This window comes from Colletes gigas, unplaced genomic scaffold (genome assembly GCF_013123115.1).
Source record: "Colletes gigas isolate AHSC1104 unplaced genomic scaffold, ASM1312311v1 Colletes_gigas_Sc00001, whole genome shotgun sequence".
NCBI lineage: Eukaryota > Metazoa > Arthropoda > Insecta > Hymenoptera > Colletidae > Colletes > Colletes gigas.
Window position 1 is genome coordinate 10,131,911 of NW_025106630.1, and position 9,869 is coordinate 10,141,779.

The following is a 9,869-nucleotide window of genomic DNA, read 5'->3' on the forward strand; positions in this document are numbered from 1 at the left end:
GGATCAATTCCAAAATCACGGCTACCTTTAACGAGCCCCTTAACCCCTTAACAATTACGAGTCTGACTCGTCCCAAGTTCTAGATCTCAAGTGTCACGATCACGAGGCCACATCATCGAGTCTTGTATATTAAAATCAACACATTTACGAATAAATTTAAACAAAATTAAAGTACGTCAAGGGGTTAAGCGGACTCTCGATCTCAACAGAATTATTTTACTCAATGTTGATTTTTATCAAATTGGTCAAACATTCAGAATCAAAGATATTTTTAGGTCGAGAGCGTCGAAACGAAGTTACAACGTCCGTCGTAGGAACGCAATATCGTACATCGTAGCGTGCACACAATAAACGCGCCTGGCTTTCAGCGCACGGCGTCCATTAATTTTTCATCAGCGTATTTATGATAGAACGCTCGTAGTGATGAATGTGGCAGGTCACACGAGCGTCCCATCAATCGTCCGTCGCGTGGCGATCGTGCCCCGTTTCTATTTAACCATTCGTTGCTCGTTATTAATCGGTAAACAAATTAAGACCAACGTAGACCCAAATTCCTAGGTCCAAGTTGCCAAAAGTTGCTGTCGAAGTTCGAGGACGTGGGTCGCGAGGGGCAATTTGTAACGTTCCGCGAGAAAAGTGGCTGAAAGCTCGATCGGCGTCGCGGGAAGGCGTGTTCTGAAAGCAGAGCATCGCCGAGCAAAGCGAGCCCCGCAAGAAGGATTAATTTCCTCGGCGTTCTACGCATTGGAAACACATAAGACGCTTCCCCCGGGGGCTGCCGTATCGCTAATCTGTTTAAATAACGAAACATCCCTCGGGGGTGGCTGGGGGAACGCGGGGCCGAGGGGGGCAAAAGGAGCCTGGTGAAAGAGGGAAGAGCTGCCGGGCGCCCGGAGGAGTGGGTAAACGAAAATCAATGCATCCGACACCGAGGCGAACAACGTCCTTTCGTATACCTAATGAAATGTACAACCTCCAACCGTCGCGAGGACGTCGTCGTGTCCGTCGCGACGCTCGGGGAGTTCTTGTCCGACGCCGGACAAGTCCTCCGCCAAACTGTCCAACTTTACCCCTTCGCCTCTCGCCTGCCCTCACCGACAGCTTGGAATTAATTTACGAACCACGATCTTTTGAAAATTATCTGAGCAAATGGTGCAATCGTTCTTTTGAAATGTTAACCCTTTGCACTCGTGTGGGGAATAAGTAAATAAAATAAATAGAAGATAAAAGATTTTTCCCCCTTTGTCTATAAAAGAAATTATCAAAGAGAGATACACGATCTTCAACTTGAGGAACTGTATATATTCTTTTACCGAGACCCATTAATTGCGAACAAATAAATAATTACACGATCGAACACCCCCCGTGTTATTTCTCTGCTATATTATAACGCGAAAATATATTTGAAACGTCCGTTATTTGCTCGCTGTTTCATCGAGTCGCCAGGTCCGTGGCAGAGATTACAGCATTACCACCGTCATTAAATATAAAGTATACGTTCCGGCCTTGAATAAAAACCGTAAAGCTTTTCCGAAAGTGTTAATAATGACATTAATGAAATAAATTGAAAACGCCGGATGACCGTGTCGGGTTACGCGTCGAAATTAGGTGCACTTACCTCCGTATCGGGCGATTCCCCGTTTAAATTGGACCGCGTCTCGACGAAAGGGAGGCTTTCGAAAGCTTCGTTTACGCCCTTCGGCCCGAATCGGGCGTTTCTTTTCGCGTCCGTGGGCTTTTAAAGCCGAGCAACGACGAGAACGGACGCCCGGGTGCAAAGGGTTAATCCGTTCGGGAAGGACGGTCGACGCAAATTTATTTAAAACCCGAAAAAGCTCGGCTGTGCCCGCTTCTTGCACGATTCTTTATCTCGCGTGGGGTGGGCTCGTGGCGCGGACGGAGAGCTATCCCGGGTGGAAACGAGCCACGAACGTGGGGACCGATGCGTTCAAAGGAACCCTACCGTGTCCCAGCGTTCTGGCCGGCTATTTTCGCGAAACAAGGCTTGAAAAATTAATTGCTTGATGGCTTTCAACGTTCTCCCGTACGGGAGCAATTAAAAAGCATTGTCGAGGCTCGCGGTGAGTATTGGTAAATAAAAAGGCAACGGTTAAATTAAACAGAGCGAATCGCGAATCGTTCCGCCACCGTATTCGACCCCCCTCTCTCTCTACACGGATTTTTAAATTACCAAAATTAAATTCTACTGGCGAAACGAGCGATCGAACATTATATTTTCATATATTAAATACTAGCGTGGTTGCATCGTGTTGTTGAAGGGGCACGCACTTTCAGACACTTCTGATTTGCACAGTTTGGTTTCGTTTTAGTCTACATTTGGTCTAGAATCGTTTCGAGCGTTTGTAATTCCAAACGCGATTCTTTGGGAGGGTGGCCCCGAGATTCGAAAGAATTCGTTCCGACTGTTCAATCAAGATTTTCGTTGCGTCGAATGAGTTTCTCCTTGGTTGAACAGAAGCAGACCCGGTCCGCGGCGAGGGGGCCCGGGTCCGGGGATCGGTTCCGAAGGGAAAATTTAATAACGAAGCGACGACTCGACTCGGAGCGCGCGCGTTATCGCCGCGGAATATCAAAACGTCTTCGCCGGGAGCTGCGGCGAGCGTAATTTCGGCGGACGGCAGTGCGCGCCGATACTTATCGTCGGTAATCCGAGTAGTACCGAAGGGCTGGAGGAGAAAAAAAGAGAGAAGACCGGAGCCCATCACCCGGAGGGGGAAGATCGTGACCGAATAAAGGCGACGCCGGCTCGGGATACCTGCCCCCGGTGCAACAGTTGGAACTTTTCGTTCGTTTCCTGTTTCCAACCGGGGGGAAAACTTGTGGCTCTGCTGCGTGAGACACCCCTGCACCACGCAAGAACTCACGAAAGTTCTTTAGCACCACATGGATAAGAAATTCCGAGAAATTCGGCGATTTTTTAGAGGAAAACCGATAGCAAATGTAATCGCAATTAAAATGTTGAATTTCATATGCAGGGTGTTCAGCCACCCCTGGAAGAAATTTAATGGGAGATTCTAGAAGCCAGAATAAGACGAAAATTAAGAATATCAATTCTTTGGTTGAGGCTATGTTAAAAAGTTATTAAAAAATTTCAAATCATTCTGGAATAATTATTTTCGTTCGCGGGGGTCAATTTCAATCATTTTTGGTGAATAGACATATCCCCGAAATCCTACCCACTTTCGAGAAAAAAATTCAAGTAGATGGACAAGTTTGTCAACGAAATTAAAAAATTTCAAATCGTTCTGGAAAAATTATTTTTGGTCGCGGGGGTCAATTTCAATCATTTTTGGTTAATAGACATACCCCTGAAATCCTACGTGCTTTCGAGAAAAAAATTCAAGTAGATGGACAAGTTTGTCAACGAAATTAAAAAATTTCAAATCGTTCTGGAAAAATTATTTTTGGTCGCGGTGGTCAATTTCAATCATTTTTGGTTAATAGACATACCCCTGAAATCCTACGTGCTTTCGAGAAAAAAATTCTTTACCGAAGATATGTCTGACCATGAATGAATGAGTCCCCTGAAATGTCATGCGTATGATCGAAGAATTTTAATGATTCAAAATTCAAACAATGCGTATTAATGGAGTCCTAGAGCCCCAGAAAAATGGGCTGAAAGAATTGAAGATACGCAGAAATGGTCTCCTATTCAATTTGCAATTTGATCGACGCGTTTCCTCGGTCTTTTCCGCTTTGTTTTGAAAATGATGGTTCGAAAGAGAGATTGAATCGCGCGGAGGAATAATCGATCGTTTGGAACGGAAGAAGATCGGAGGTCGGAGGTGCGAGAAACAGGGAGTTTCTCACGGAAGAGATTTTTCCGTCTGCACCGATTAAACACTGGGCTGACCACATCCGGCGATCGTTATGAACCGCGATGTAACGCCGGTCTGGCGCGGCTCTCGGTGCCGATCGGGGGCCGCATTCTCGCGTGTAACTCTCTCGAAACACGAGCCGTGGCAACCAGAAGAAGAAGCACAAGAAAGCGCGCGGTGCCTTGTCAAGGTCTTCGGGGCGCCACGGTTGGAAAAAACGATCGACACCTTGGCTCGAATAGTTGGCCGGCATTTAAGCCTCGATCCGCCACCGGACGCCCTTACCCGTGAGACCGACAAGCGTTATATCGGCAAACGAGGAAACATTAATCGTTTGTTGCCTCCGTCGTTTCCATCCCCGACTTCGACTTCGATATGAAGCAATTATTGCAGGAAAAACTCGCTGATTGTCCAGCTTGACCGTAAAGTCTCAGGAAAGGGAAGACAAAAGTATTATACAGGGTGTATGATCGCAAAGTATGATCTTGTTTTCGAGCTGCGACGAGTTGTATATCAAATACAACGGATTATTATCTTTGGGGCTGTTTGAAGTCCTATTAACCCTTTGCTTGCTTAGGAGTTTCCAGATCTAACCACCCCTCGAGTTCTACTCGCGATACCAAAAAAAGAATCTACGAAGACGACGATTCCTCCCCGAATTATTTATTATGATTCTTCTAATTATTTTCATCCTGCATCTTTTGCCTCGCGCCAAAGAGGTTTCCCCGATAAATGAACGAATGAGCAATGCCCGGGGCGCGGACAGGGACGTCTGAAAATTTACGCGGGCTCGTGAAATATCGGGATGTCGGGAGAGCAAGGCGGAAAAGGCTGGATCCGATGGAACGCGCGTGGAAATCGATCGAAAGCGACCGAGGAGAGTCGAGGCTGCGGGAGATTCGTACGGTGGAAGGTAGTAGTTCGTTGCTTCCTTTGATCTCTCCGTAATTGAAAACACAGTTCATTCACACCATTAACGCAACGAGCATTACACTACAATTAAGACGTCAGACGAGTCTCACGATCCGGCACTGACTTTGTGGACTAGATTAGATCGCCACGGTACATTTACGCGCGCGCACCCGGTTACGTTTCTCTCTGTACTTAATTATTTTTTTCTTTTTTCTTCTCCCCCTCTTTCTCTCTCTCTTCAGGAATTAATTCCATTTAGCGGGGAATATTCAAAACAGCGTTGAAATAATAATAGACGGTCGCATGTATATGTGCAGCGCACGCTCGCGCAATTGAGACACGGCTCGGTGCGCTTGATCTTTTCCTGTTTTTCAATAAAACTGGAAATCACGCCTGGCTCCTTTGCCGAAGCATCAAGGTTACTACGACTCATTAATGTTACATTTATTACCCGGTCGGCAGTTGCGTCTAATTAACTATTCGCCTTCTTTTTCCCGTCTTCGTTAACCGCTCCTGCACGCCCGACGCAGCGGGGGAAACGCTTTCGGGATGTGCCGGTCTCGCGACTGAACTTTTCAACTCTTCACCCCGAGGCTCTGTGCGACAATCTCGCGGACGAACAATAAGATGTAATTCACTCAGATAAAGGATTTGACATCGTCGTTAAGCCGCTCTCGAATATGGGAATTACTGACTAACACCCATCCGGTTGGATGACGTTCCAACGCGTCGAGTTTTGGAACATTTTTATTAAACGTAACTTGAACTTAACTTTCAAAACGTTGGAATTTGTATTTGAATTTGAATTGGGATTATTGGGATACTTTGCATTGGAAAGTGATGTTTTAACAACTCAGAATTCTGTAGACTGAAGGGACTTAAGAGTTCTGGAGGCTCGCGAGTTTCTGTCGAGGATCAGGAAGATTCGACGACGACGGGTCGACCACACGCGAACTCCAGGTCGACGAGACGAACCGAGAGAACGAGTCGATCGAGGATGTCGTTCGCCAGGCTCCGGTCGGATCGGACCGTGAGGGGGGAGGTGGGGTAGAAGGGGGGGAAGTCCAGGTGATCTACGAGAGTTGTACGGTAATGGAATAACCACAGGGACGACGAGTAATTGTAAGAATTAACTAATAACACGGCAGCGAAGTAGGGTCGTGCGAACGGCCCGTATCCTGGCCCGTAACCTGTCATTCCTCGATCCCTCCTCCGCCATCGAGGGATCTATCAATTACTTCGCCTAAGTGGATCCTAGATCGGGACAATAGAATTGGCCCTGCCGGTTTGTTCTACCCCGTTGGATACGCCCGGGACTCTCGGGGCTGGATCCGCCCGGGATTTGCATGCACAATTAAAAATCTTTGTTCGTCGCGAGGCTACCTGTCCTCGAAGAGGCTGGGCGAGAAAAGAGGGGAGAAAAAACCGCGTCGAGAACGAGAAGAATCCGACAATGGAGGATCGATGGACGATCGGGCGTCGAACGATCCCAGGAATCGGTCAAAATTACGTTCCCCCGGCTGTCAGCCGTCGCTTTTCTCGCCGTTACACTTTTAAGCCGACAATTCGCCCCTTGATGTGTCATTTAATTTCCGCAATAACGCTTTCGTTTCCGATTAAAGCAAAAAAAAAGAAAAAAAAAAAATTGTAAAAAAAAAAGGTAACGCCGCGAGGTACGAGGCGACGAGAATGCGAACTGTGGCGCGGCAGAGACTGGCGAATTTCAGCGAGGGAAGCAGCCAGGAGCGGAGAAAAGGGGCGCGCGATAGAAGGGTGAAAAGAGAGGACGGGGTGGAGAGAGAAAAACGACAGAGCGGTAACCCGTTGGTTCACGGGCTCGGCATTGTTTCGCGCGTACGCGAGCCCTGTCGCGGCTAAATGCCGTGAAATTGTCATCCTACGGTCACAAAGGGAATTCACTCTCGCAGCCGGTGAAATATAAACGCGTTTTTCCGACCGCCGGCCGCTTTTCCAGCCCCGATTGTTATTTGGACTGAATCCGTTGTTCTCTATCGACGCGCCGCGATTTTCCTACTTTTCCCTCCCCGCTTCGCGACCACGCGCTGCTAATATCGCGTGCAACTTTCCCCCCCCGGTGTTTCTTTTTACGCAAACGCTTTACGAGATCGTTATAATTTTTTTTTTTTTCACCGTGAAATTGATTCTCGGAAAATTACGACATTTTTACGTTTTAAAAACACGCTGCGCCGAAACAATCGAAGGCGTAGAAAGTTGAAAGTATATAGGATTATCCAAATTGAGCGTCACATCATTAAATATTTTTAAATTCGTTTGTATAATTGTTTCAAATGCAATCCTCTCCTTTAAATCCTACATAACGTTTCATGACGATTTGTTTATGAAATATAACAATACAATTTGGATAAACCATTGGCGTTCACCTCTGAAAAATTTCTCATTTTTGTTTCCACGTGCCCAATAATTGGTACGATTGTTATCTTTTTATACGTTCTTTTATTTGCATGGTTTCGAAGGGGGGGGGATTCAGGTCGGGTGCCGGAGATTTCGGGTGGAGAACGGAACGCGAAAATTACTTTCCATCTGACCGCGCCAGAAAACGAGAAGGATCCGGCTGGGCACGAAACGAGCGCGCGGTTTCGGCGTTCCTCGAAGCGAATTAAAAGATTATCCGTCGTCGACGGACAAACGTTTCGAAATTGCTTCTTTATTTCTGGGGCAATGCACGCGAACCTTTCAATCTCGATTCGGCGTCCGGGAGTGCACGATCGATTAGGGAATTTCGAAGCCCGAGACGACGTGTCCCTCGGGTCCGTTTAGCCCTCCGCCTCGTCCACCACCCCCCCCTCTGGTTTCCCCCAACTCGGAAATCCAACCGTGCGTGATCCGATGGAGTATCTTTCTCCCTTTCTACAACCCGAACCCTACCCGCTGGCTGTCCCTTTTTGTCTCAGCTTTTCCCCGGCGCTCGCGCAATATTGGAAAATAATGCACTGCATGGCGTGCGGCTCGGGCATAGCTTAAGAAAACTCTGTGCCCGAGCGCGTGACTCCCAGTTTATTCAACGTCGTTCCTCTCCTATCCCGGAAACGTTCGTCGTCGACAAACACCATGCATCGTCGCGTTCGCGAAACGTCAAAGAAAAACGCCAACCCTATCCACCCTGCGTCCATCTACAGTCTCGACTTTCGAATTTCGACGCTCGACATTTTCAAACTGAACCTATCAGATTTATTTATTCAATTGATACGTTATAAGTTTAGGGGTTAACGATACTTTATAGATCTTAGACTTAAAATCTACAATTACAATCATAGAACCTACGTAAGAAAATTTAAGCTCTTCGTAATTGTTTCGAGAGCCCAAATCTATATCGCAATTTAATCACCAAGCAAGGGACCAAACGCAAACTGGAGAAGTTCATCGTGAAACGTATTGCAATTTTTTAACGCAAAGGAGATGTCGATATTTCGAAGACCATAAACACAGAGGCTGGTCTTCCCAGCATATTATAATCGAAGTTACCAGCGAGTGTAGACGTAACAGGGTCACGAAAGGAAAGCGGTGGATGAAGAATGCGCGTCGTTGACGATATTTAGCCCCGATGCGTAGCGTCGACAGCGTCTACACGCGCGTCAAGACGATCCATCCGCGGCGTGTACGCGCAGCAACGATGAAAACCCGAAGGCAATTAAAGGAGGAGCTAACAAGCCGGAATCACTATCGTTTCCTCTGCATCTACCCGCTGAAAGGATCCACCGTCGCGTAATAAGGTACGCGATACATTCAACGTCCGCCGCTGCGTATCTTAAGTGCATACTTAGGCGGCGTAATGCGTGTACTGTATGACCGACAATTAGGTCTCCTCTTTGAGCAGCTCGATTTCAAGGCCGATTTCTTCGAGCCGCCACAGCCGCTCGCGAACGATCCAACGACAGGAAGCGTCGATCGATCCTCGATGGACGACGCCGCGCCACGGCCGAAACGTACGCGAGATAATCGAACCCGGGGAAGAACTTTTCGAAGTTTCGACCGTCGGTTACCTGGCTCGAAGGAGATCGAGGGACGGTTTATCTCGCCATCTTTCCCACTTACGTCGTTAGCGCCTTCTCTCTCGACCGGGCGAGCCGGTCGTAACCCGTGGACGCGAAAAAATTTTACATCTTCGCGGTTCTGCGGGGGACAGGGCTCTCCAGAGGCCAGCTACGGTCTCACGATCATTCGGTAACGAGCAAAACCGGGCACAGAGATATTTTACGCGACCAACAAGGGCACGAGTTGGTATCGAGCAACCAAAGTTCGGGAAAATTAAGCAGCGTGTTAAGTAATTTCTTTTTGTTCCCCCTCTTTCGCGACGATTAGACCTAAACAAGTCGGTAGAAACTCTGCCGGATTAGTGTTATTAGGAGTGTTGATCGCCGGGTCGAGCAAGCCTAAACGCGTACCCGAGACCGACAGGAGCGTTGATTACTCGTTTAATGATCATTTTTAAATCGTATCGCTTTCTCCATCCACGATAGACCGAGGAAACGTAAATCTTGTCCAAAGTTACTTTGTAAACGATTTCCAATGGTTCGAGAAAAATCGTATGAAGTAAATCTCATCGATTCGAAGGCAGAAATATAATTTAAACGCGTTGATTGCCGCGTGGTATTCGAACGAAACGATTACCGGTCGCAGCTCTTTCCACAGGCGCCAGCTACAAGATAATTTGTTACTTAATTTATTTTTTTATGAATAAAGATGGAGTTCTTTAATGCGCGCCGACTTTTATTCTTCTTTCGAATACCCATTATCCATTATTTATTCGTAGGTGGCGGCCGGTGATGGATTGCCAGTTACGAGTTAACTCGCGGAGCGGCAGTCAACGCGGTAATACGATCGAAGCATTTTTTAGCTCTCGCGATCAATCTATGATTCCATGATGATAAGCAATATCCTTGTTGCATTACGGTTCTAATGCACGGTGGGCCTCCGTGGAAATAAAAACGGTACGACTAATTACAGCGCGGTCGAACGGTGCTTAGAACACCAAGATGTTCCGGACACTTAAAATTCTGACCTAAATATGCATCTATTTTTACGAGTTACTCTATGGAATAGATAAAATTACTGATATTAACATATAATAATCTACGT